This window comes from Solanum pennellii, chromosome 5, assembly GCF_001406875.1.
Source record: "Solanum pennellii chromosome 5, SPENNV200".
NCBI classification, from domain to species: domain Eukaryota; kingdom Viridiplantae; phylum Streptophyta; class Magnoliopsida; order Solanales; family Solanaceae; genus Solanum; species Solanum pennellii.
In genome coordinates this window covers 21,168,639-21,193,203 of record NC_028641.1, presented here as the reverse complement: position 1 = coordinate 21,193,203, position 24,565 = coordinate 21,168,639, and positions in this window count along the sequence as shown.

The following is a 24,565-nucleotide window of genomic DNA, read 5'->3' as shown; positions in this document are numbered from 1 at the left end:
TAGGAAGGGGTTGTTATTAAGGGTCTTGTGTGATGTGATGTTATGAACTACTGCTCATGAATTGTTTCTATGAAATTATGTTGGAGTTTTCATGCTTAAATTATCTTTATATGATGTCATTTATGTTGATATAACCTTATGTGTATAATATCCATAATTACTTGACTTAATGATGATATTGGTCTTCTGTTTATGATGGACTTGTCTTAAGTAGTGTTATGTCTAAATGGCTTATCTATGTTCTTAATTGTAGATAAAGGCTTTTAGAAGTTATTTAGCATGGTTTGGAACAATATGTCTTTTTAAGAATGATTTAAATGGTTTTATGTGCATTCGTTTTATATACTTAGAACATGTGGTTGTACTAACCCATATTTTTTCTCTTTTCCCAAAAAATATATGTTCGGGCCGTTGCGGTATCAAAGTCGCTTGCAAGAAGACATGGATTTCCCCCCCAAGCTTTGGTAGGTCATCTACTATGAGGATGGTACCACGTGCTCTACCTTAATAGTATTGCTACTATCGTAAAGACATTTGTTGTAAACTCTCTGTGGAAAATATGAATTTTTATGAGGGTTATGACCGAATGTTCCACTTCGGTTTAGATGGTTTAATGTGAGACAATATTTCTAGATTATATAATTGTATGTTGGTTATGTTGACTATATGAGAAGCCTATGTAAGCTTCATATGCAAGGAATCTAAATAAACTCCATATGTTGTATGTTAGAGGTCTATGTATACCTCATTATGTAAAATAATGTTATATATTCCACATTTTTGCATAAGATATGTTATGATGAATGCTAAGGGATTACAAAGTCCTCTTCTAGGACGACGATGCTGGTTACGTCTATGGGTTGCTCCTCGGTCGTGACAAAATATGCCAATTTTATTCTCGTCAAAGCTACTTATTCAGTGGAAGAATATGCTAAATTTGTATCTCAAGAAGATTATGAGAATTCATGTAGTTCCTTTCTCCATTATTTCAGATAGGGATACTCAATTAACTTCTCATTTTTGGAAAGCAATCGAAAGTGGACTAGGTAAAAAGGTTAAACTTAGTATCACATTTGTCCAGACCCTTAAAATGAAGTAAGGTCTCTAGAGCATTACATGTTCCTAAAAAGGTTTATAACATGTAAATAATGTTTTTAAATCTTGTATAGTTTATTTGATGTGATTCGAAGCTCAAACGACCAAGACGTTTAAAGTTAGTCTTTAGACGTGCTACTGTGTCCTTGTATGTTTGCCTTGTTTTTATGATTTTTTTTGAAGCCTATATGTAACACTTCAAAAATCAAAGACGTCTTGTAGAGCATAAAATGAGTTTCATAAGGTTTAGAAACTATTTTAAGGTCTATGTTAATGAATATAAGTCATTTCAGAAGTTTAGAAGAAAAAACATCCAAGAACGTCAATGACGTCCTCAAACAAGTTGAATGATGAACTAGCATCCTATTTGAGTAGCTTTTCGGAGTTGTAAAACGATGAAAATTTGTGGAAGGGTGTATAAAGTGTATTAGATTTAATTAATAGTGGAAACATCGGGGCATGACTTCACAAAGACCAACCAAGGGCCCTTGAGGAGGACCCTTGTTTTTGGGGTCAAAGGAATGCACAAGGCAGTGGGACCAGACTTGTAGTCGACAATCGGTGTGTCAATCGACAAGGGAGTCAATTTCCTCTTTGATGAAAACATAGCCTATGACTAAAATGACGGACCAATGGGACGGAGGGTCCTGTGGCTGTTGTCTCATAGATGGACAGTTGGTCAGGGTCTCATCTGTGAGGGGTCTGTTTTGCTGCACGTTTTCACATAAATTCATTAATTAGTTTGCTTAGTTAGGAGGTTAATTAGGGGTTAAGGTAGATCTAATTAATTTATTTAACAACATATATAAAGTCTCTAACCTTATTAGACTAACCAAAACTCTTATAATTCAAAAACCAGAAACTCTCTTCTTTCTCTATACTTTCTCTCTCCCAAAGTAATCCCGTTGAAGACAAAGCTAGAGGTGGGTTCAAGAGTTTAAAAGGGTCAAATTTCTCCATAAATCTCCATGAATTAGTAAGGTATGGTATTCTTTTCACCTTTGAGACTTCTTTCATCAAAAGGTTCCATAAAATTGATTTCTAAAATTGGATTTTCAATTGGTTTTTCATCCAATATGAAATAGATGATGTTAATTAACTTGTTAATGATTTATTTTAGATATTATGGATAGATTAACATGTATTTTAACTCAATTATGTTATAGCTTGATGGATTTGTCTACTTTGTGGAAGATCACCTATTCCCCTTAACCATAGATTATGATCTTGATATGAATTGTGTAATGTTTGTTCAATTGAATTTGTTATTCGTTGAATTACTACTAAATGATACAATTGTATTTATTATGAATATATTAACATTAATTTGAGTCATATCATTCTATTTAATGAGTAATTGACCTAGGTTATGAATTGTATTATGAAATTGACATATGGCTTTTATCTTAAGCTATGAACTAGTGATGGATTGATATTTAGTGATTCAATTGTCTTTATTATCATGTTGGTTATGTATGTGTGATGATGTTATATCCTTGTTGTGTTCATATAATGTTTTATCGTAATACCTTTATAATGACTTATGAAGGAGACTTAGTATGTCTTGTAATCCCAACTCTTTACTTAAATTATGGTTAATTGTGATTAAGTCATGATGTTGTATTCGAGTATGTCTTGTATTAGGATCTAAAGGATTGGTATGATGTTGAATCGAAATATATTGACAATGATTTGTGAGGTATTAGCTATGATTAAGTGTGATAAGGATGGTGCTGAATTACCAATGTGCCTTATCATGTTATTAAAATGTTAATGTGCTAACCTCACCTATATTAAATGTAATGAAAAGACAATACTTATACAATTCTTATTGATCTATGATGATGATGATTTTAATATAATTTTTAGACCGTAGAACTACATTAAATTATGATTAAAGACATTTCAAAACGGACTCTAGCTTAGCACTGACTGAACTAGATTGAGGATTGTCCCTTCCCACATAGGAAGGTAGGATCACTATAGTGTTCTTGAGATTAAAGATCATAATTCATTTAGAATAAATAGGATCCCAATTATATATTCTAGTTCTTAAACTGTGTTGACCACATAGGAATGATAGCTAGTTGATCCACGTAGTTCTATGCTCATGATTTTGTACAACCTAAGTAAGTATTCTGCCTTCATTTGCTGTAGGGTTTCATGACATTTCATTTCACACTAGCTCATGTGGTCTATGTCTATTAAGGAAGGCTGTTCCCAAAAATGTATAATGAACTAAAGGAATGAACTCTAACTAAGATGACCTAAGGTGTTTAGCTTAGTCTAGGTAGGGTATAGGACTCTACCTAAACATTGCACTAGTTAGACTTGAGGGAAGTCTTAGGAGGATTTTCTTACGTATGTATATGATTATAAATGTAAATTATATGTATATAATGATCATACATGTTAATGACACTATGCAATGTTAAATACTCTTATGAATATGTATTTGGTCTATATTGCTTACGTATGATATTATGTACCCTGAAGGTTAAGTTATGTGAAGTTGGACATTGGTTATATTTCTTACTAGGTTTACTTGATTAAGTGAGGATACGGGGGCTTTGCTTAGTTATTGCACAAGCGAACATAAAGAGGGTCATGAGTAACGGTCTTGCTTTTGTTATGTTTAAATGTACTGTCGTTCATGTTTGTTGAAGTTATAACTTGATGATAAAGTGGCTTGATTATACATGCAAGTATGTGGATATGTTCATTGAACTGACTATGCTTTGTATTGTTGTCTTCTAATGTACATGCCTATGACATAAGTAATACGTAGTATTGATTGGTATGGTTTTGTTGAATGTGCATAAAGGTTTCCAAAGTAAATTGCATAGTTTTAATGAAATGTCACTTTTCTTAGTTGACTTCATGATATGTGTGAAAAAGTTCTCGTACTTAGTACAGGTGGTGAGCTAATCCTATTTCTTCCTTTTAACTAATATTTTAGGTTCCGATCGTTGAAGGGATTTTTGAGACGACTTTGAAGGAAGACTTGGAGTTGATGTTTATGAAAGTTGGGTGGTCTTCATTTTCCGAGGGCAATGCCACTATCAATCTTATGATGGTGCTTTATTATTTTAAGACTTTTATGTTTGTTTACTTTTGATTTGGATATTAAACATTGTATGACCTATATATGGTCTTATTGTATTGATATATGGGCTAGGCCCAAATTGTTATACTCTTACTAGATGGTTTTGAGACGAGACACCTATTTGAGACTATGTTATATTTTATATATTTATGTGCAATAAAAGTAGAAGATAAAGTAATCTTCATGTACGAAGGGTTTACGTTTACTCGATACATATATATTACGTGTGTGCAGAGGTTTATGTAAACCTCAGTGTAGAAGTAATGAAAAGTTTCAAATTTCCGCTAATTTTGACCTATGAATGTAATGATGTAAGCTAAGAGGCTAGTCTTAGTCCTCAAAGAGGCCAACGACGCCAATTATGTCTCGTGGGTGCTTCCCGGATGTGACAAACTTGGTATCAGAGCATGAGGTTAAATATCATTGAGTAAATATATCTCTCAACCATGTCTATGTAGATTTGTACTCAAAATTGTGAAGCTTGCCACACTTATGGATACGAATCTATATGATGTTAGGAAACTCTATCTTTCTTGGATGTCCAATGTCCTGCCTCTACAATTTAGCTCTATGTGCATATGCATGTAATCCTTTTATTGTTATTATAGGCAATAAATACTCGGAGGAACGCGACACGAAGATTTGAGGAAGAGATTACCATTGTGAGAATTCCTCCACGTGGTGATCAAGTCCCTCCTCTTGAAGAAGATGTTAAGGATGACCCAAGTCCGGTCGATCCTCCTCCTTTGACCGATGGTTCCATAAGGTCTTCTTTTTTCTTAATGTCCCAAGCCATTACTACCAAAATACAAGCCGCAACTGCCCAAGATCAAGTTATGATGTCTTCAACTAATCAGGAGGTTGTACATCGCGCAAACCAACAACTTCTTAACATAGCCTCCCATCTAAGGGATTAACTTGAATGAATTCCCCTACTTTTTATGGGTCACAGGTTGAAGAAGACGCTCAAGAGTTCATTGATGAAATCTACAAGATCATCTATGCTATGGTGTTGTATACTAGTGATAAGGCTGAGTAGTAACCTACAAACTCAAAAATGCGGCCCAAGCTTGGTACGTCCAATGGAGAGATAATAGGCCTCTCAGCAAAGGATTGATGACTTTAGAGGTGTTCAAAAGGCTTTTCTAGATAGATTCTTTCCTACGGAATAGAGGGAAGTCAAGGTAGTAGAGTTCATCAACCTTCATCAAGGAGGTATGAGTGTGCTTCAATACTTTTTAAATTCAATAAATTGTATAAATATCCTCCTTTTTTGGTTTCCGACACTAGAGATTAAATGAACCGCTTTGTGACGGGAGTGTTGGATGACTTGCAAGATGAGTGTCATTCATATATGCTACATGACAATATGAAAATTTCTTGTCTCATGGTTCATGCCCAACAAGTGGAAGACGCAAGGGCTATGAGAAAGAGTAGAGATGCCAACAGGGAAAAGTCTTATGATGGTGGTTCTTCTAAATGTAGGCTTGATATCAAGAAAACCTAGGTATAAGAAAAGGTTTCTAACAAAATACCTTCCAAGTTCCCTAAATCTAGGGATGATAGAGTGTCTTACCCTAATTCTAAAAAGGGAAGAGGTACTAGTTCACCATCCAAGAGGCCAACTTGTGGAAAGTGTTGCAAGAAGAATTAAGGGGATTTCCTTAAAAGCAACGGATAATTCTTTTGGTTACATTAAAAGTGGGCACGATGTTTGATATTGCCCAAATGTGATGGGACAAGATAGGAGAGTAGGACATAAAGTTGTTCTAAGGATGCTCTGAAGAAAAATCGCTTCTATGCTCTATGCTCTAGAGATGAGCAAGAGACTTCTCCCGACGTGGTGACCGGTAGTTTAAAATCTTTTCCATAGATATATATGCTTAACTTTAACAAGGAGCTACATTATTTTTTTTCCTCCATTGATATCTATGAAGTTTTAAATTTTTCCCGACATTCCAAATGAACCTTTCATGGTGTCTACCGCGATGAGAGAATTGGTTGTTGCAAAAAGGGTATATAGAAATTGTCCTATAATGTTTCCCACAAGAGTTAATTATGTTGAACTAGTAGAACTTGATATGTTTGATTTTGATGTCATATTGGGTATGGATTGGTTGCATGCTTGTTGTGCCTCTATAGATTGTAGAACAAGGGCGGTGAATCTTAACATTCCAAATGAGCCTATTTTAGAGCGGAAGGGGGGGGATTCTATTCCTATAGGACGAATCATTTCTTGTTTGAAATATTGTATAATGATCTCTATGGTGTGTTTATACCATATAATAAGATTCTAAGATTTAGACTCCGGAATTCCTCCAATTGAGTCGGTCCCGATAGTAAGGGAACTTCTGTAGGTCTTTCCTAATGATCTTCCCGGTATTCCTCCCAAACTAGAAATACATTCTTGTGTCGACTTGTTACTGGATAAAAATCGCATTTCAATTCCTTTTTATCGGATGGCTCTGGCCAAATTGAAAAAGTTGTAGGCTCAACTTAGAGATTTACTAGACAAAGGCTTCAGTAGACCTAGTATTTCTCAATGAGGTGCTTTAGTTTCATTCGTGACAAAGAAAGATGGTTCCCTTAGAATGTGCATTGATTATCACTAACTCAATAAAGTGACTATCAAGAACAAGTATCCACTCCCTCGGATTGACGACTTGTTTTATCAAATCCAAGGGGCAAGTTACTTTTCTAAGATTTATTTGACATCGGGTATAACCAACATAGGGTGAGAGATGAAAATATACCAAAAACAGCATTTTGGAATCGATATGGTCATTATAAGTTCTTAGTAATGTCATATAATGCCCCGGTGGCAATATATGGATCTCATGAATAGGGTGTTTTAAAGTTAACTAGATTCGTTTGTCATTGTCTTCAATGACGACATCTTGGTATATTCAAAAAATAAGGGTGATTATATGGACCTTTTGAGGGTGGTGTTACAAGTGCTTAAGGAGCACCAACTATTAGCCAACTATAGAAAATGTGAGTTTTGGTTGAGTCGGTGGCGTTTCTTGGTCATATCATATATAGTGAGACAGTTGAGGTTGATCCAAGGAAAAGTGAGGTGGTGAAGAATTGGCCTAGACCATTGAATCTAATCGACATTAGGAGTTTCTTCGGTCTAGTGTATTATTATTGGAGGTTTGTAGATGGTTTTGTGCCCATTGCATCTTCCTTGACTAGTTTGATTCAAAAGCTTAAGAAATTTTTATGGCCAGAGGCATGTGAGAGAACCTTCAAAATTTTGAAAGATAGGCTTACTTCCGCTAAAGTGTTGACTTTGCCGAATGGTACCACGAATTTCTTGCATATTATGATGCACCCTGAGTGGTTTTAGGATGTGTGCTGATGCAACATGGCAAACTAGTATTCTATGCTTCTAGGAAACTTAAGGTACATGAGAGAAACTATCAAATTACGATCTCGAGTTAGCAGCCGTAGTATTTTCCTTGTAAATATGGAGGCATTACATGTATGGTGTTCATGGGGATGTTTATACCGTCAACAAGAGTATGCATGTGTTTACTCATAAGGAGTTGAATATCCGTCAAAAAAGGTGGTTGGAATTTTGAAGGATTACGACATGATTGTTCTATATCACCCCAGCAAGACCAATGTTGTTGCGGATGCTCTAAGTCATTTATCTATGGGTAGTGTGTATCATGTAGATGATGCCCAGAAAGACTTAGTGAAAGATGTTCATAGGTTGGATAGATTGGGTGTGAGGTTTGAAGATTATCCAAAATGGTAGTTCTACGGTCAATCCTAACTACGATGCATCATTGGTAATTGAGGTGAAGTCCAAACAACACCTTGATAAACCATTGATGGAGTTGAAGAATCATTTCTTTGTAAGCTTAATGAGTCATTCTCCTTGGGGGAGGGGGATGGAGTTTAAGGAATTGGATTCTTGAAAAATCTCATGGTTTCCGTTACTCCATTAATCCGATTTTTACAAAGATGTATCATGACCTTATGGAAGTGTTTTTGTGGGAATGTTTGAAAAAGAGCATATCGGAATTTTTTGGTAAATGTCAATTTGCCACCAAGTGAAAGCCAAACACCAAAAGCCAGGTGGTATAATTGAAGAGATCAATCGGGATTTTGTGGTAGGTTTGCCTCGGACTCCAAAGCAATATGACTCATTATGGGTGATTATGCATTGGTTGACCGAATCCGGTCATTTTATTCCGATCAAGTCTACTTATTTGGTGGTAGATTATGAAAGGATCTTCATAGATTAGATTGTGTGTTGCCATGGTATTTTGTTATCTATTATATCGGATAGGGGTGCACAACCACATCTAGGTTTTGTAGATCATTTCAACAAGGTTTCGGTACGAAGGGGAAATTAAGAACCTCTTTTCATTCACAAACGGATGGTCAAGTTGAGAGTACTATTCAAACCTAAATAATATGCTTAGAGATTGTATCATTGGTTTCAAGGCGAAATTAGGATAAGCATTTGCCTTTGGTGGAGTAATCTTACAATAATATCTACCATTCATCTATATCTATGGCTCCTTATGCAGCCTAGTCTGGTAGGAGATGTAGATCTTTGATTAGATGATTTGAAGTGGGTGAGTCTTCAGTTTTGGATACCAAATTGATTTATAAGACCTTGGAGAAGGTTCATATTATAAAGAAGTTGTTACAAACAGCCTATAGTCGACACAAGTTATATGCCAATAATAGGAGAAAGGAATTAGGGTTCGAAGAAGGTGATAAATTGTATTTGAAAATTTCACCTATGAAAGGGGTGGTTTGAATTGGCAAGAAAGGGAAGTCGAGTCCTCGTTATGTGGGTCCCTATGAAATCTTGCGAAGTGTAGGTAAGGTTTTATATGAGTTTAAAATCCCTAGTGAATTGACTTAGATTTATCAGGTCGTCTATGTTTCTATGCTTAGAAAGTGTCTTGGTGATCCAGAGTCTATTATTGCTATTGAGGGTCTTGGTGTGAAGGAAAGTCTCTCCTATGAGGATGTTCCAGTTCAAATCCTTGATAGGCAAGTAAGGGAGTTATGGAACAAGGAGGTAGCTTCCGTAAAGGTGTTACAGAAGAATCACCAAGTCGAGGGTGCGACATGGGAGGCGAGGACGACAAAAAGTCCCGTTACCCTCATCTATTTCCTAAATAAGGCTAGTTATTCCTATAAATAATGAAAGTAATGGCTAAAAATTTATGTTGCTTGACTTTTGGTAATGTTATGCATGATGTGCATTTTTGGTGTCATTATAGTGAAATGTGCCTATTTAACTTGAAAATTGTAAATTTTGCTCTTTGTCTTTTTTTGAGTTATGTTGTGCATTTTTATATGGTTAGTCTTCACGAAACTATATGTAGCATGTGGATGAGTTAAGATTTGGCATAATTGACTCATATATTTTAGGTTGAGCTCTTGTTGTTGTGAGAAGGAAATTCCTCATAATGTGATTTTTATCCTTTATGTACGGTAATTGAAGTTTTGAATTGCCTTGTATAAATTATATGACTGATGTTGTTATGTATTGTTTTTGGTTTGGCTTCTACTCTTGAGTCTATTCCTTCTTTCAAAAGATTTTTAGTGTCATTCGGGGATGAATGTTCCAAAGGGGGGATAATGTTACACTTCAAAAATATATGACGCGTTGTAGAGACTAACATGAGTATCATAAGGTTTAGACACTCTTTTAAGGTCTATTTTAATGAATATAAGTCATTTAGGAACGTTAAAGTCAAAACATCCAAGAACGTCCATGACGTTCGGAAACTAGTTCAATAAGGTACTAGTGTGTCTTAGCCTATTGGACTAACTTTTTGGAGTTGGAAAATGATAAAAATTGGTGGAAGGGTGTATAAAATGTAGTATAGTTAATTCTTTGTTGAAATGTCCGGGCACGACTCCCCAAGGACAAACCAAGGGCCCTTGAGGAGGACCCTTCTTTTGGGGGTCAAAGGACTGCCCAAGGCAATGTGAACATGACTTGTATCGACAAACCGTGTGTCCATCAATGGGGCGTCGATTGACTAATTGAATAACACTTATTCAGTTTTAGAGAGACTGGTTTTGGAGCAGTTTCTGACCAAAGCGACGGAACAACAGTACCAAGGGTCCTGTGGCCGTCGTCTAACAGACGAACCATTGTTTGGGGTCTCGTTCGTGAAGATTCTGTGTTGCTGCACGTTTTTACTGAAGTTAATTAATTAGTTGGCTTAGTTAGAAGCTTAATTTGGGGTTAAGGGAGGTCTAATTAAGTTTTTTAACAACCTATATAAAGCCTCTAACCTAATTAGACTAACTAAAATTCTTATACTCACAAACCCAAAACACTCTTATTTGATCTTCTTTCTCTCTCCCAAAGAAACACCATTGAAGACAAAGATAGAGGTGGGTTAAAGACTTAAAAAGAGAATTATTTCTCCATCAATCTTAACCAATTTGTAAGGTATGAGATTCCATTAACCTTTGAGACCTGTTTCCTCAAAGGGTTCCATCAAATTGATTTCAAAAGTTGGGTTTTCGGGTGGGTTTTTATCCAATACGAAATTGATGTTGTCAATAGCTTTGTTTATGATTTATTTTTTATATTATGGATATATAAACATGTATTTTAACTCAATTATGTAATATCTTGATTGATTGGTCTAGTTTTGGTTAGATGACCTATTCCCCTAAAACCTAGATTATGATCTTGATATGAATTGTGTAATGTTGGTTCAATTGAATTTGATTATTCATTGAACTACTACTATATGATGTTACTGTATCAATTATGAATAGATTAAGATAAATTCGAGTCCTATCATTCTAGTTCTTGAGTCTAGGTTATAAATTGTATTACAAAATTGACCTAAGTCACTTGTCATAGTCTATGAACTAATGATGGATTGAGATGTAGTGATTCCATTTGCTTTATTATCATGTTTGTTATGGATATGTTATGATATTATATCCTTGTTTGGTTTAGATAAAGGTTTCTGGTAAGTCCTTGATGATGTGTTTTGAATGAGACTTGCTAAGACTTGTAGTCCAAAATCATTACTTAAATTATGGTTAATTGTGATTAAGTTATGATCTTTTATTGGAGTATGCCTTGCATTAGAATTTATAGGGTTAGTATGATGTTGAATTGAAATTTCTTTAATATAATTTGTCACGTGTTGGCTAAGATGTAAATGTTATTAGGATGGTGATGAATTACCAATATATTATCAGGATATGAAAATGTTCATGTGCGAGCCTCACTTGTATGCATTGTAATTAAAGGACAATACTCATGCAATTACTATTGAGAAATGATGATGATGATTTTTATACAAGGGTTAGACCCTATGACCTACATTAAGTTATGATCATTAATAAATGTATTAAAGACATTTGAAAAAGGACTCTAGCTTAGCATCGACTAAAATAGAGTGAGGAGTGTCCCTTCCTAGATAGGGAAGGTAGGATCACTATTCTACTCTTGGGATTGGATATCATAATGCATGTAGCATAAAGAGGATCCCAATTATATCTCCTATTTTTTGAAATATGTTGCCCCTATAGGAATACTAGCTAGTGGATCCATGTAGTTGCAATGTTCATGTTTTGGTACAACCTTTGCAAGTAGTCCGCTTTCTTTCCTTATAGGGCTTCATGAAAACGATTTCCACACAAGCTCATGTGTTTTAAGTCGGTTAAGGCAATATATTCCCAAAGAGGTAAATTGAACTAAAGGAATGAACTCTTACTAAGATGACCTAAGTGGTTTAACTTAGTCTAGGTAGGGGCATGGTACTCTACCTAAACAATGCACTAGTTAGCCTTGAGAGAAGTCTTAGGAGGATGTTCTTATGTATGTATGTTCTTATAAATGTAAATTATATGTATATAATGATTTTGAAGTTAATGACACTATGTGATGATAATTACCCTTATGAACATGTATGTGGTCTGTATTGCTAAAGTGTGATATTATTTACCCTTTAGGCTATATTATTTGAAGTTGGACATTGGTTATGATTCTTGCTAATTTTACATGATTAAGTGAGGTTATGGAGATTTGCGTAGTTATTGCACAAGTGTACTTAAAGAGGGCTATGAGTAATGGTCTTGCTTTGGTTATGTTGAAATGTACTCTTATTCATGCTTGTTGAAGTTATAACTTGATGAAAGACCGGTCTTGATTATACATGCAAGTATGTGATATGTTCATTGAATTGACTATGCTTTGTATTGTTGATTTGTGATGTACATGCATAAGACTTATGTAATACATAGTATTGATTGTTATGGTCCTGTTGATTGTGCATAAACATTTCCAAAGTAAATTGTATAGTTTTAATGAAATGTCCTTCTTCTTAGCATGAATGCATGATATGTGTGCATATGGTCCCATACTTAGTAAAAGTGGTGTACTAACCATATTTCTTCCTTTTTCCTAACATTTTAGGTTTCGATCGTTGAAGAGCTTTTTGAGATGACTTTGAAGGAAGACTTGGAATTTTTATTCATCCAAGTAGGGTAGGTCCTCATTTTCCAAGGGCAATGCCACTATCAAACTTATGATGTTCTTTAGTATTATAAGACTCTTATGTTTCTTTACTTTTCATTTGGATACTAAACATTGTATGACCTATATATGGTATTATTGTATTGATGTATGGACTAGGCCAAAATTGTTACACTCTTACTAGATGTTTATGAGATGAGACGGCTATTTGAGACTATGTTATATTTTATATATTTATGTGCATAAAAGTAGAAGACCCAGTAATCTTTCTATAGGAAGGGTCTTTTTATATTTTATACATTAATACTATGTGTATGCATAGGTCTATGTAAATTTCAATGTAGAAGTTATGAAAAGTTTTTAAAATTCTGCCAATTATGACCTATGCATGTATTGATGTAAGCTAAGAGGCTAGTCTTAGTCCACAAGGTGGAAGCCGACGCCGGTTACGTCTGGGTGGTGCTTCTTGGATGTGACACTAGAAACAGTGGAGGTAACCCTATTGTTTTAATAAATATGTTTAGGGTCAAAACATGCAGTTATGATTCCCCAAGGACTGACCTAGGGTTCCTTGAGGTGGACCCAACCTTGAGCAAATAAGTTGCCTAAGGCAACAACTTTTGTTCTTCAAAGAAACCCATCTGCGTTTGATACTTCATTCTAAAAAGTTTGGTCCACATTGGAGACCCAAAGAAGAATCTACTGTCCCAAGAATTAGTTCTAAAAATCATGTGGGAACAACATAGTGACGCGGATTTGTTCCTCGACTAAGATTCAGAAAATGAAAGTTAAGTTTTGCATGTCTAGAAGTCCAAAAAATTGTAGAGGTGTTTTGGGTAATTTGAGAGTTGGTTATAAACTATTTTTAAGACCTATGTAATCCGTTTCCCTATTCAAAATCTCAACACCCATTAAGAAATCAAAATCCCAAAAAAACTCTTCTTCTTTCCAAATTTTCTGAAACCTCCATTCGAGACCAAGATAGAGGTTTGATTTTTTGGTTTCTTCTCATTTTTTCCGTGGGTCTTCACTCAATAAGGTACGGTAATTGTTGATCCTTAGTTAATCTTCTATCTAAGGATTTTAATCAACAATTTTCAAAAGTGATTCAAGGACCAACATCCCCAATTTTTAATGTAGCCATGGGTTCATTGTCAAATTGACTTCAATTTCATTATAATGATGGATTTATGCTTAATTACTGTTTTAATTATGAATATCAATCAAATTTCATCAATAACCCATGATCCATCTAATTTATCAAATTGGCCTATCATGTAGTTCTTATGATCTTGATGATATGATTATTAGATTATGTTTAGACTATAATGAATTTCTAATCTCTATATTCCTTTATGTTAATTGATTATGAATTTTCGGGAACTTATCAAGATGATCAATATATTGGAAATTTGGTATGTTTACCTATTTCTTCTAATTATGTTAGAATGTAAATTGAATTGTGATGATTGGTATGGTTCACATATGGTGGCAGTTCTTACATTCTTGTAAATCTTAATGTGTTGTGACATGGGCTTTAAGGCATTATATTTAAGATGAATTAACACGATGATTTCAATTCTTAGAAAGTTATAGGACGTAGCCTTGATTCTAATATCATGTCTAAGCGAATTGATGCTATGTGAAAAAATATGTATATTCTTCCACACTAGTTTCATGATCTAGGTGTGTTAATGATGTTTTTTATATGTGATGACCATGTTAGGGTTAGGGGTTGTGTAGATGGCTAATGATGATGAATACTTTTATATTATGATCCCTGCAGAGATGAACCTTATATGAATGTGTGATCAAAGTATGTTAGGAGTCTTATGCTCTAATGATGAATATATTCTTGTCTCCTATGATGTTATATGAGTGTTTGTAGTATATATTCCTTAATACTCTATATGTGTGCATGACTTTAGACTTTAGTAATATTATACATAAGTTATGATATTTAGAGGGTGTCTTCCTCAAGGTTATGTTATAGCCAATATGTGTTCAAGTTGACGAATGTACATACACACTTCATGCAAGTCCATTGATAGGTTATACTTAGGATTAGTGAGGAAATAACAGTTCTCCTATGCATCGTTACCTATTTCTATGCATGTGATGTATATAATTATGAAGTTATGAACATGTGTAATTTGAGGCGTTATGTGAAGGTAGATCTCAGATTGTATGCACACACACATGATGTTAGATTGTATGAGTATGTGAAACGATATTTATACATCAAGTAGGGTCAATGATGAAAGGACATTATCATGTTATAAACCTTTGAGCAATATAATGTATGAAACAGCAAGCTACTAAAGCTACCATATTCTATGTAGCTCACATGGTCTATATTGGTTATGGATAAGTCTCCAAAAGTAAGGAATAAACTAAGATAAGATTAAGGGATATAATAAGAACTCCTTAAGAAGGTTACTTAGTATAAGTAGGAATATGGACCCTACTTATATGAAAGTAAGACTTATGTGACGGTATGTATGAATTGTATTAATGAATGTATGGCCAAGTGCAATGGGATATGATGAAATGAACATTCACGTAATATGGTTGAGTAATTATGAAGAGCAAATGTGCTAAAGTTAACGAATGTGGTGACAACATTATAAGAGGCTAATGTTACCAAAACGTACTCACCTATGAGTGTGTAAAGTTAATCAAAAGACCAGTCTCTATGAATACTCTAATGAAAGTATTGAGAATAATAAACTTAATACTAATGATGAGATGAGAAATCATTTATTAAACTATGATATCCTCATACTAGTAGCCAGTTTTCATTACGTATGAGTTAAATGTAATGGATTTTTTTACGGAGCACCGATATACAAGTTATGAGAAATGATGCCTTCTTTCTAGAAGGGCACAGGTTCACGTAACTCTCATGAGATGAGACTATCTGGCATGCCGAGTATCGGTCTCCTTGTATCTGCTAGTCTTCGAACCTATACTGCCAATATAGGGATCTGGTGGGGTACAATTCCCCTGTACGCTAGCATGTTTTGGGTCAATTTTGCTGGTTGTTCCACCTCTTTTTGATGTGGGGGAGACACTGGATTTCATGATGCTCACATGATAAATATTGGTTAAAGATAAAGTTCCCCAGGAATAAATGAGTCCAACTTCAAATAATGTACACAATGAAATGAATGATATAAAAGGTGTTAGGATAGTATAATCAAGAGGTGACCTAGACCTAAGTAATGACACTAGGTCATTCTTGATCATTGCACAGCGAACACAATGAAAATCATAAACTACATCCTAGGTATAGCTGGTGTTAACTCTAGGCTATGAACAAAATCAAATGAAGTACGTAGGAATAAATGAAGCAAGCTCTGTGTTTTCTAAAGAAGGCTCCTGGTTGAGGTCCCATATGTTGAGCCCTAATTTTGGGAAAGTCTTAATGTCAAAACCATGATTCCAAGGTTTTATGGCATATGAATTAATGTTATGACCGATGTTATGTGCTATATGCAGGATGTTATGTTCTATGTGCAATATGTTATGTGTTGTGTGCAATACAATATGTATAATGATGCTTGCTACTCTCATGCCATGACTTTCCTAATAAAAAATTGAAAAGCTCACTAACTTTCCTTACCCCATTTTTGCAAGTCCACTAACTTGACTTTCCATAATCATGTTGTTAAGAAAGAGTTGTTCTTTCTCATGCATGTCCTTGGTGTGTGCTTTCATATAGCCATACTTAGTACAAGTGTGTAGCAATCCCATACAATTCAACAATTTTATGTGAAGACACAGGTGGACATAGAGCTTACAGGTTGACCTTGCAGATATCTGGACGTGGAGCATTCATCCAGACTTGCTAGGCTGTCGTTATTATCTAGCTTAAATGTAGACTATAGCAAGGGGAGCATGTTCCACCAGTATTTTTTTCACTTTTGTTCAGACTTTGTATTGGTGCTATTTTGGCAAAAATACGTTTAATAAAATTATGAATTGATTCTTTCACTAGATTATCTCTTTATTAGATTGTTGATTTATGAATGCCTATTATGTTAAGTAGTATGTATACATGTATGTTACGAAACAAAAAGTTTCAAATTTTCCACAAAAATTAACCTAGATGAAGTAAGGAAGACGTATGCAGGCTTGTATGTAACTTTTGACAAGTCAACGACGCCGGTCTGTTCTGGGGTCTAAATTATGGTCGTGACAAAGTTGGTATCAGAGCACTAGGTTAAATTCTGAAAATAATATGTTCACATCAACCACATTGAGTAGTTTATAAGTTATGGTAGTGAAGTGCACCACTATCATTAATTAGAGACTGCATGATGCGTATGAAAATTTCCCTTCTTCTAATCTTATCGTGCCTTTCCTAATGTCTGATTTTCTTTGTGTTATGAGAGTGTTTAATGTCATTTCTTTTTGTTTTAAGATAATAAATACTAGGAGAACAATTGATCAAAGGAGTGGAGGACCAGCTGCTTGGGGCAATCATGTTCCACCCTTGGCTCCAGCCGAAGCAGTGGTTATGCCGGTAAACTCTGCTGGGTTGATTGATGCTGAGGTGCAATCATCTCTGGTCCAGATGGCACATGCCATCACTATGCAGGCCCAGGCAATAACTGACAAGGTCAACTAGCAGAATGTTCATAGGGAGAACCCACTGTTTCGCAGTATGACTTACATACTCATAGACTTTAAGATGATGAATCCTCATATATTCACAGGGTCTATGACTTCGGAGGATCCTTAGGAATTTGTGGATGAGGTGCAAAAGATTTTGGTAACTATGGGGGAAACTGATACTTAGAAAGCAGAGTTAGCTTCCTACAAACTCAAGGATGTTGCACAGACTTTGTGCAAGATGTGGCAAGATAGCCATGTTTTAGGCGGAGTTCCGGTAACTTTGGAGCTGTTTAAGACAGCCGTTCTGGAGAGGTTCTATCCCATAGAGATGAGGGAGGCAAAGGTTGAAGAGTTTATCAACCTTAAGCACGGATCCATGACAGTTAAGGAGTATTCCCTGAAGTTTGTTAGGCTGTCCAGGTATGCTACTTCCCTTGTATCTAACAGTAGGGATGAGATGAGCAGGTTCCTCATAGGAATCACCGGAGATCTTGAGGAGGAGTGTCGGTCTGCGATGCTCCACGATAACGTGGAACTCTCTAGGTTAATAGTGAATGTCCAGCAGGTAGAGCATAGAAGAAAGAAGAGGGGCGTTTGTGATACTAGGATTGTAAGCCTCATGATCAGGCAGGTCCTTGCAATGGGGGAAACAGGAACAACTTTGGCATCTGTGATCAGTACAAATTCATAAAGGGGCAACAGAGTTCAGGGAACTCTAACTTTTAGAGGAATACAACACCTAGAGAAGTCATACAAGAGTCCAAGAAGGGCAACAGAGGTGATATGCAGCATCCCAAAAAGAACTGTGCTAAGTGTTGTCATGCTCACAGTGGAGAGTTAAGACAGAGCACTAATACCTCTTTCGTTTGCGGTAAGAGTGGGAATATGGTTATCGAGTACCCAATGAACAGGGGTCAGGCTAGAGGTAATTCCCAACCTTGTCCTAATCAAGAGAATGCAGCAGCAGTCGAGCCTCTTAAAAGGAACAGGTTCTACGCCCTTAAGGGCAGAGAGGATCTAGAGAAGTCCGATGATGTGGTCACACGTATTCTGCAAGTATTCTTAACTTCTACTTATGCTTTGCTTGATCCAGGTTTTCTACGCTTTCCTTTGTAACTCCTTTGCTTGCTCTAACTTTTGAGATATTGCCTGAAGTTTTGCATGATCCTATATTAGTTAGTACACCTTTTGGAGAAAATGTAAGAACTGATTGAGTATATAAGGATTTTCCAATAGTTGTATGTGGTAAGACTATGTGTGCAGACTTGGTTAAGTTACCCATGCATGATTTTGATGTTATTCTTTGTATGGACTGGCTTTTAGTTTTTCTGCTTACATGGATTGTCGTAGTAGGGTTGTGAGATTTTGTTTCCCTAATGAAGAAGAGCTAGTCTTGGAGGGGTACAACTCGAGTCGTCCTAATCCCTTGATTTCGAACCTTAAGGCCAGTAAAATGATGTCCAAAGGGTTATTCTGTCATCTTGTGAGTGTTAACGATTTAGATCATGACATTCCTTCCATAGACTTAGTGCCTGTACTGAATGAGTATTAAGATCTATTTCTTGATTATTTGCCTGGAGTTCCTCCCACTCGATAGATTGACATTAGTATTGACTTAGAACCCGATAATAAACCAATTTCAATTCCTCCTTACAGAATGTCTCTAGCAGAACAAAAAGAGTTGAAGCTAAAGGTAAAAAATCTCACTGATAAGGGTTTCATGCGGCTAAGGATATCTCCTTCGGGCGCTCTACTGTTTTTTGTGAAAAAGAATGGTAGAACCCTTAAAATGTGTTTTGATTATCGGCAACTAACCAAAGTCACTATCAAGAATAAGTATCCACTTCCCAGAATAGATTACTTGTTCGACCAACTCCAACGGTCTAGTTTCTTCTCGAAGATTTATCTTCGTTCATTGGACCATCAGCTTAGAATTAGTGATAGATATATCCGTAAGATAGACTTTCGTACCTGTAATGGTCATTATGAGTTCCTAGTTACGTCATTTGGTCTCACGAATGCACCTCCTGCATTTATGGATCTCATGCATAGGGTCTTCGTGAATACCTTGACTCTTTCGTTATAATATTCATTGATGACATTCTCATATACTCTAAGAAGAAGGAAGAGAATGAAGAGCATTTGAGAGTAACCTTGCAGGTACTTAGACAGCATCAGTTTTATGCAAAATTGAGCAAGTGTGAATTCGGTCTTAGATCAGTGACCTTCTTAGGTCATGTTGTTTTCGACAAAGGTGTAGAGGTATATCCTACAAATACTGAAGCTGTCAAAAACTGGCCAAAACTTCTTACTCCCATAGATATTCGTAGCTTCTTGGGATTGGCTGGTTATTATTGTAGGCTTGTCGAGGGTTTTTCTTCAATTGCCGCCATACTGATAGTTTTTCTAAGAAGAAAGCCAAGTTTGAATGGATGGAGGCTTGTTGAAAAGTGTTTTTACGAGCACAGGGATAGACTCACTTCAGCCCCAGTGCTTACTTTTCCTAGGTGTGGTGACAATTATACTGTGTATTATGATGCATCTAGGTTTGGTTTGGGTTGTGTTCTTATACAGGGTGGTAAGGTGATAGCTTATGCGTCCAGACATCTTAAGGTCCATGAAAAGAATTATCCCACTCATGATCTGGAGTTGGAAGCTATGGTGTTTGCACTGAAGCTGTGGAGGCATTACTTGTTTGGGGTGCATGTGGATGTGTTCACAGACCACAAGAGCCTCCAGTACGTGTTCACATACATAGAGTTGAATCTACATTAGCGAAGATGGTTGGAGTTATTGAAGGACTATGATATGAATGTACACTACCATCCAGGTAAGGCTAATATTGTAGCTGATGCATTGAGTAGGATGAGCATGGAAAGTACAACCCACGTTCACGATGTGAAGAAGGAGTTGGTGAAAGATATACACAGACTGGCCAGAATGAGTATGCGATTATTTGACTCTACTAAAGGGAGTGTCTAATTTCATCCTATTTCTGAATCATACTTAGTAGATGAAGTCAAGGAGGGTCAGCATCTTATCCTATGTTCATGGAGCTAAAGGACTCATTGTTGGTTAATATGAATGACTCTTTTGCTTTGAGAGTTGACGAATTACTTAGGTACCAGGATAGGTTGTGTGTAGTAAAGTATGGATGATTTGCGAACCAAGATCATTCTAGAGGCCCATGGTTAAAAATATTCCATACATACAGGTTCCACCAAGATGTATCATGATCTTAAGCATATCTATTGGTGGGATGGCATGACGAAGGACATTGCAGAATATGTGGCCAAGTGTCTTAATTGTCAACAGGTTAAGGTAGAATATTTTAAGCATGGCGGTCTTACTCAAATTATTGAGGTGCCGGCGTGGAAATGGGAGGATATTAATATGGACTTCGTGATTGGCCTTCCGAAGACTAGGAGACTGCATGACTCAATATAGGTTAATGTGGACAGGATGCCTAAGTCAGAAAACTTTATCCTTGTGAGGTCTACTTACAAAGCGGAGGATTATGCGAGACTCTACATTGATGAGATTGTGAGATGGCATGGAATTTCTTTGTCTATCATTTCAGATAGAGGAGCTTAATTCACTTCACATTTGTGGAGATCCTTCCATAAAAGCTTAGACACACATGTGACACTTAGTACTGCCTCTCATCCTCAGATTGATGGGCAGGCAGAGCGCAATATTCATACATTGGAGGATATGTTGACGGTGTGTGTGATTGACTACAGGTATAGCTGGGACGACCATCTGCCTTTGATAGAGTTCTCGTATAATAATAACTATCACTGCAGCATTGGGATGTCATCGTTTGAGGCACTGTATGGTAGGAAATGTAGGTGTCCAGTGGGGTTGTTCGAGGTTGGAGAGTCATCCATCTTCGATTAAGAGATCATTCATGAGGCCTAGGAGAGTGTCAAGTTGATTAGGGACAGGTTGGCTACTGCCTAGAGCCGACAGATATCTTATGCTATAAACAGAAAACGACCCATAGAGTTTGATGTTGGTTACCAACTTTATTTGAAGATATCACCTATGAAGTGGGTGATAAGGTTTGTGTAGGAAGGGGAAGTTGAGTTCGAGGTTTGGTGGGCCATACGAGATCTTACAGCGTGTGGATGAGGTGGCATATGAGTTGGCATTGCCTACGGATCTTGCTTCTGCTTATCCAGTCTTTCATGTCTCTATGTTAAAGAAGTGCCTAGGTAATCCAGCATCGATTCTACCTGTTAAAGGTTTGGGGGTCAAGGAACACTTGTTTTATGAGGAAGTACCTGGTCGAGGAACAAGGAGATTGCAACAGTAAAGGTATTGTGGAGGAATCATCTTGTTGAGGGTGCTAAGTGGAAGGCCGAGGCCTATATTAGATACCGGTACCCTCATTTTTTATGTCCTTGAGGTTAGACTTCCTACTCTTAAGTCTAAGTTTCTTTATCTCTCGATTCTTTGTCGATATTGCTTGTTTGTTAATAGTATTTATGTTATGATCTAAGTGGCATTACACTAGATAGTTAGTAGTGTCATTTGGGGACGAATGTTCCTAAGGGGGGATAATGTAACAACCCTAAAAATGTATATGCTAAATAATGCTTAATGTATCTAGAATGCCTACGATTATACCGGGTCATTTAGGATTGATGCGCGTAGAACCAGACTTCTGAACCCTTGTGAAATCCAAGTTAACTAACTTGGGTAGTTAGTTGATCTAGGAATAGTTGGGTCCAGCCATGTATGGTTTTCGAATATGAAGATTTACCTTAATGAGTCTTTACCAGATTTTAAAAGGGAACTTTTAAGTTTAGAGGGTCTAGGGGTATAATGATCTTTTTCCAGGCTAAGGGTAGTATCGTAATTACCATAAATATGTAATAAATTATTTTATTAATAAGGTGGAGGGGTATTTTTGGGAGAGAGGGCAGAAAATTTTCCCTTGAAGTGAAGTTTTGCTCCACCTGGGTTTGAACCTAGGTGGAAGAAATGATTTAAACTGTTTTTTTTAAATTGGTAATTAATTTAATTAATTAATATTTATTGGTTGATTTAAAATAAAAAGGAAATTATATTTTACCATTTAACTAAATCTTATTTGACTAAGTCCTACACTAAACTCCTAATCCTAAGAAAACTCTCCTTACACACGTCTATCTCTCAACATACGATCATTCTCTTTTCTCTCAATCACGTTCTCTCTGCCTAAACAACTACAAGAAAAGAAAAATTACTAACGTTCTTCAAACTTGAAGAACTTACACGAAAAATATACACAAACAAGTGAATAAAAACTATTAGGCAAAAAGGGAAGGTCTTCCGTCTAATTTTGTGTTTAGCTTTCGGTTTGGACGTGTGTTTGGAGGAGTTCTTTTGGCAGAAAGTCGAGGTTTGAATGTCAAAAAATGTATGGGTTCTCATCTCTCATTGTCCCTTTCCGAAGAGACCCCTTAGGTTCAGACGAATCTATTCAAAAAACTGGGGTTGTTCCCCATTGCATGTCCTTGCTACTAGCTCCCTTCGAAACATAGGTTGGGTATGTTTGTTGGTACAAAATAGGGATGTAATTTGTTTTGGTGATGATTATGTTTATGTAAGTATGTTTGGAATTATGTGAATGTTGAGCATGTTGTCCGAAATTAAGTGAAAAATTATGTGTGTGCAATGTGTAGCCGTGATATACACTCTTGGATTCAAGTTCGAATAATGACATGTTTATGACTGTATTTCATGTGCACAAACTTGATTAAACAGTGATGTAAAAATTCTGATTCGAGTGCAAACTAATAGTCAAATGAATCCATGTAAATTCACCTAAAAAACTGACTAAAAACTACTTAAAATGTCTAAACATTTAATGCGAAAGAGGTGACGAACTAGGCTACAAAAATTTCCAGCATCTTGTTGATGAGTTTCGACCAAGCTAAGGGGATTATCATGCAATGTAAAAATGAATTAAAATATGTGAGTCCACTGACAATCAAACACGTGAACTCACCATGTTAAAAATCATTGAAAAAAATATGAGAAAAAGAGAATGTGGCATGTGGGATGCGAACCCATGTGCCTTAATCCGAAAATGAAATAAAAAAATTTAATAAAAAAATGAGAGGAGTGGGATTCGAACCCACCACCTCTCAATTTTATTTGAGGAGGAATCGGAAAAAAAAACTAAGAGGTTTAGGCATGTGGGAATCGAACCCATGACTTCTATGTAGAACCAAGGAAAATTAAGGAGAAAAAAAATTAAAGAAAGACTGTGGGAGTTCGATCCCACATACTCTCTATCCCACTGAGCAATATTTTAAGAGAGAAATTACGGGAAAAAAAATTAAATGGAGGTGTTGGAGCCTGATCTTGGGTCTTCAAGCCGTGTGGATTAAACCAAAATAAATAAAAATGTAAGTGTTGTCCATGGGATTTTAAATTGGGTTCCCTTGCCCAAATTCCGTATTAATACATAAGTCATACGTGAATAAATGTTCAAATAATGCTGGCTAGATAGATCAAAATCAATGATATTGGCATACACACAAGATGCATAAGTCTTGTACGACATAATCTTAGGAACATATGAATCATTCAAACGAACTATTAATGAAGCATCATGGCTTGTATGTATAGACCCATGAGTCTAGAATGCGTTTAAAAGTAAGTGAACCTATGATGTATGTAATGAAATCATGAAAACATAGAAGGGTTAAGTATGAGTGTGAAACACACTAAATGTCCAAGTACGTTGGCATATGATGAAATGAACAATTAAGTGATGAAAACCTGGGAGGATTAAGTAAGAGTGTGAAACACACTAAATGCCCAAGTGCATTGGCATATGATGAAATGAACATTCACGTAATAAGGGTGAGTAATTATGAAGAGCAAATGTGCTAAAGTTAATTAATATGGTGACAAAATGATAAGAGGCTAATGTAAAAGATGAGAGTAATCTCAAATGAGACTAAGTGAAAGTTACAAAAATGTACTCACCTAAGATAGTGTAAGGTTAATGAAGAGACTAGTCTCTATGAACACTCTAATGAAAGTATTGAGAATAATATACTTAACACTTATGATGAGATGAAAAATAATCTATTGAGCTATGATGTCTTCATACTAGAATACGACTTCCATGATGTATGAGTTGAATGTAATGGAACTTTATACTAAGCACTGATAGAGTAGCTATGAGCGGTAATGCCTTCTTTCGGGAAGGGTGGAGGTTCACGTAACTCTCGTGAGATGAGATTGTCTCGCAT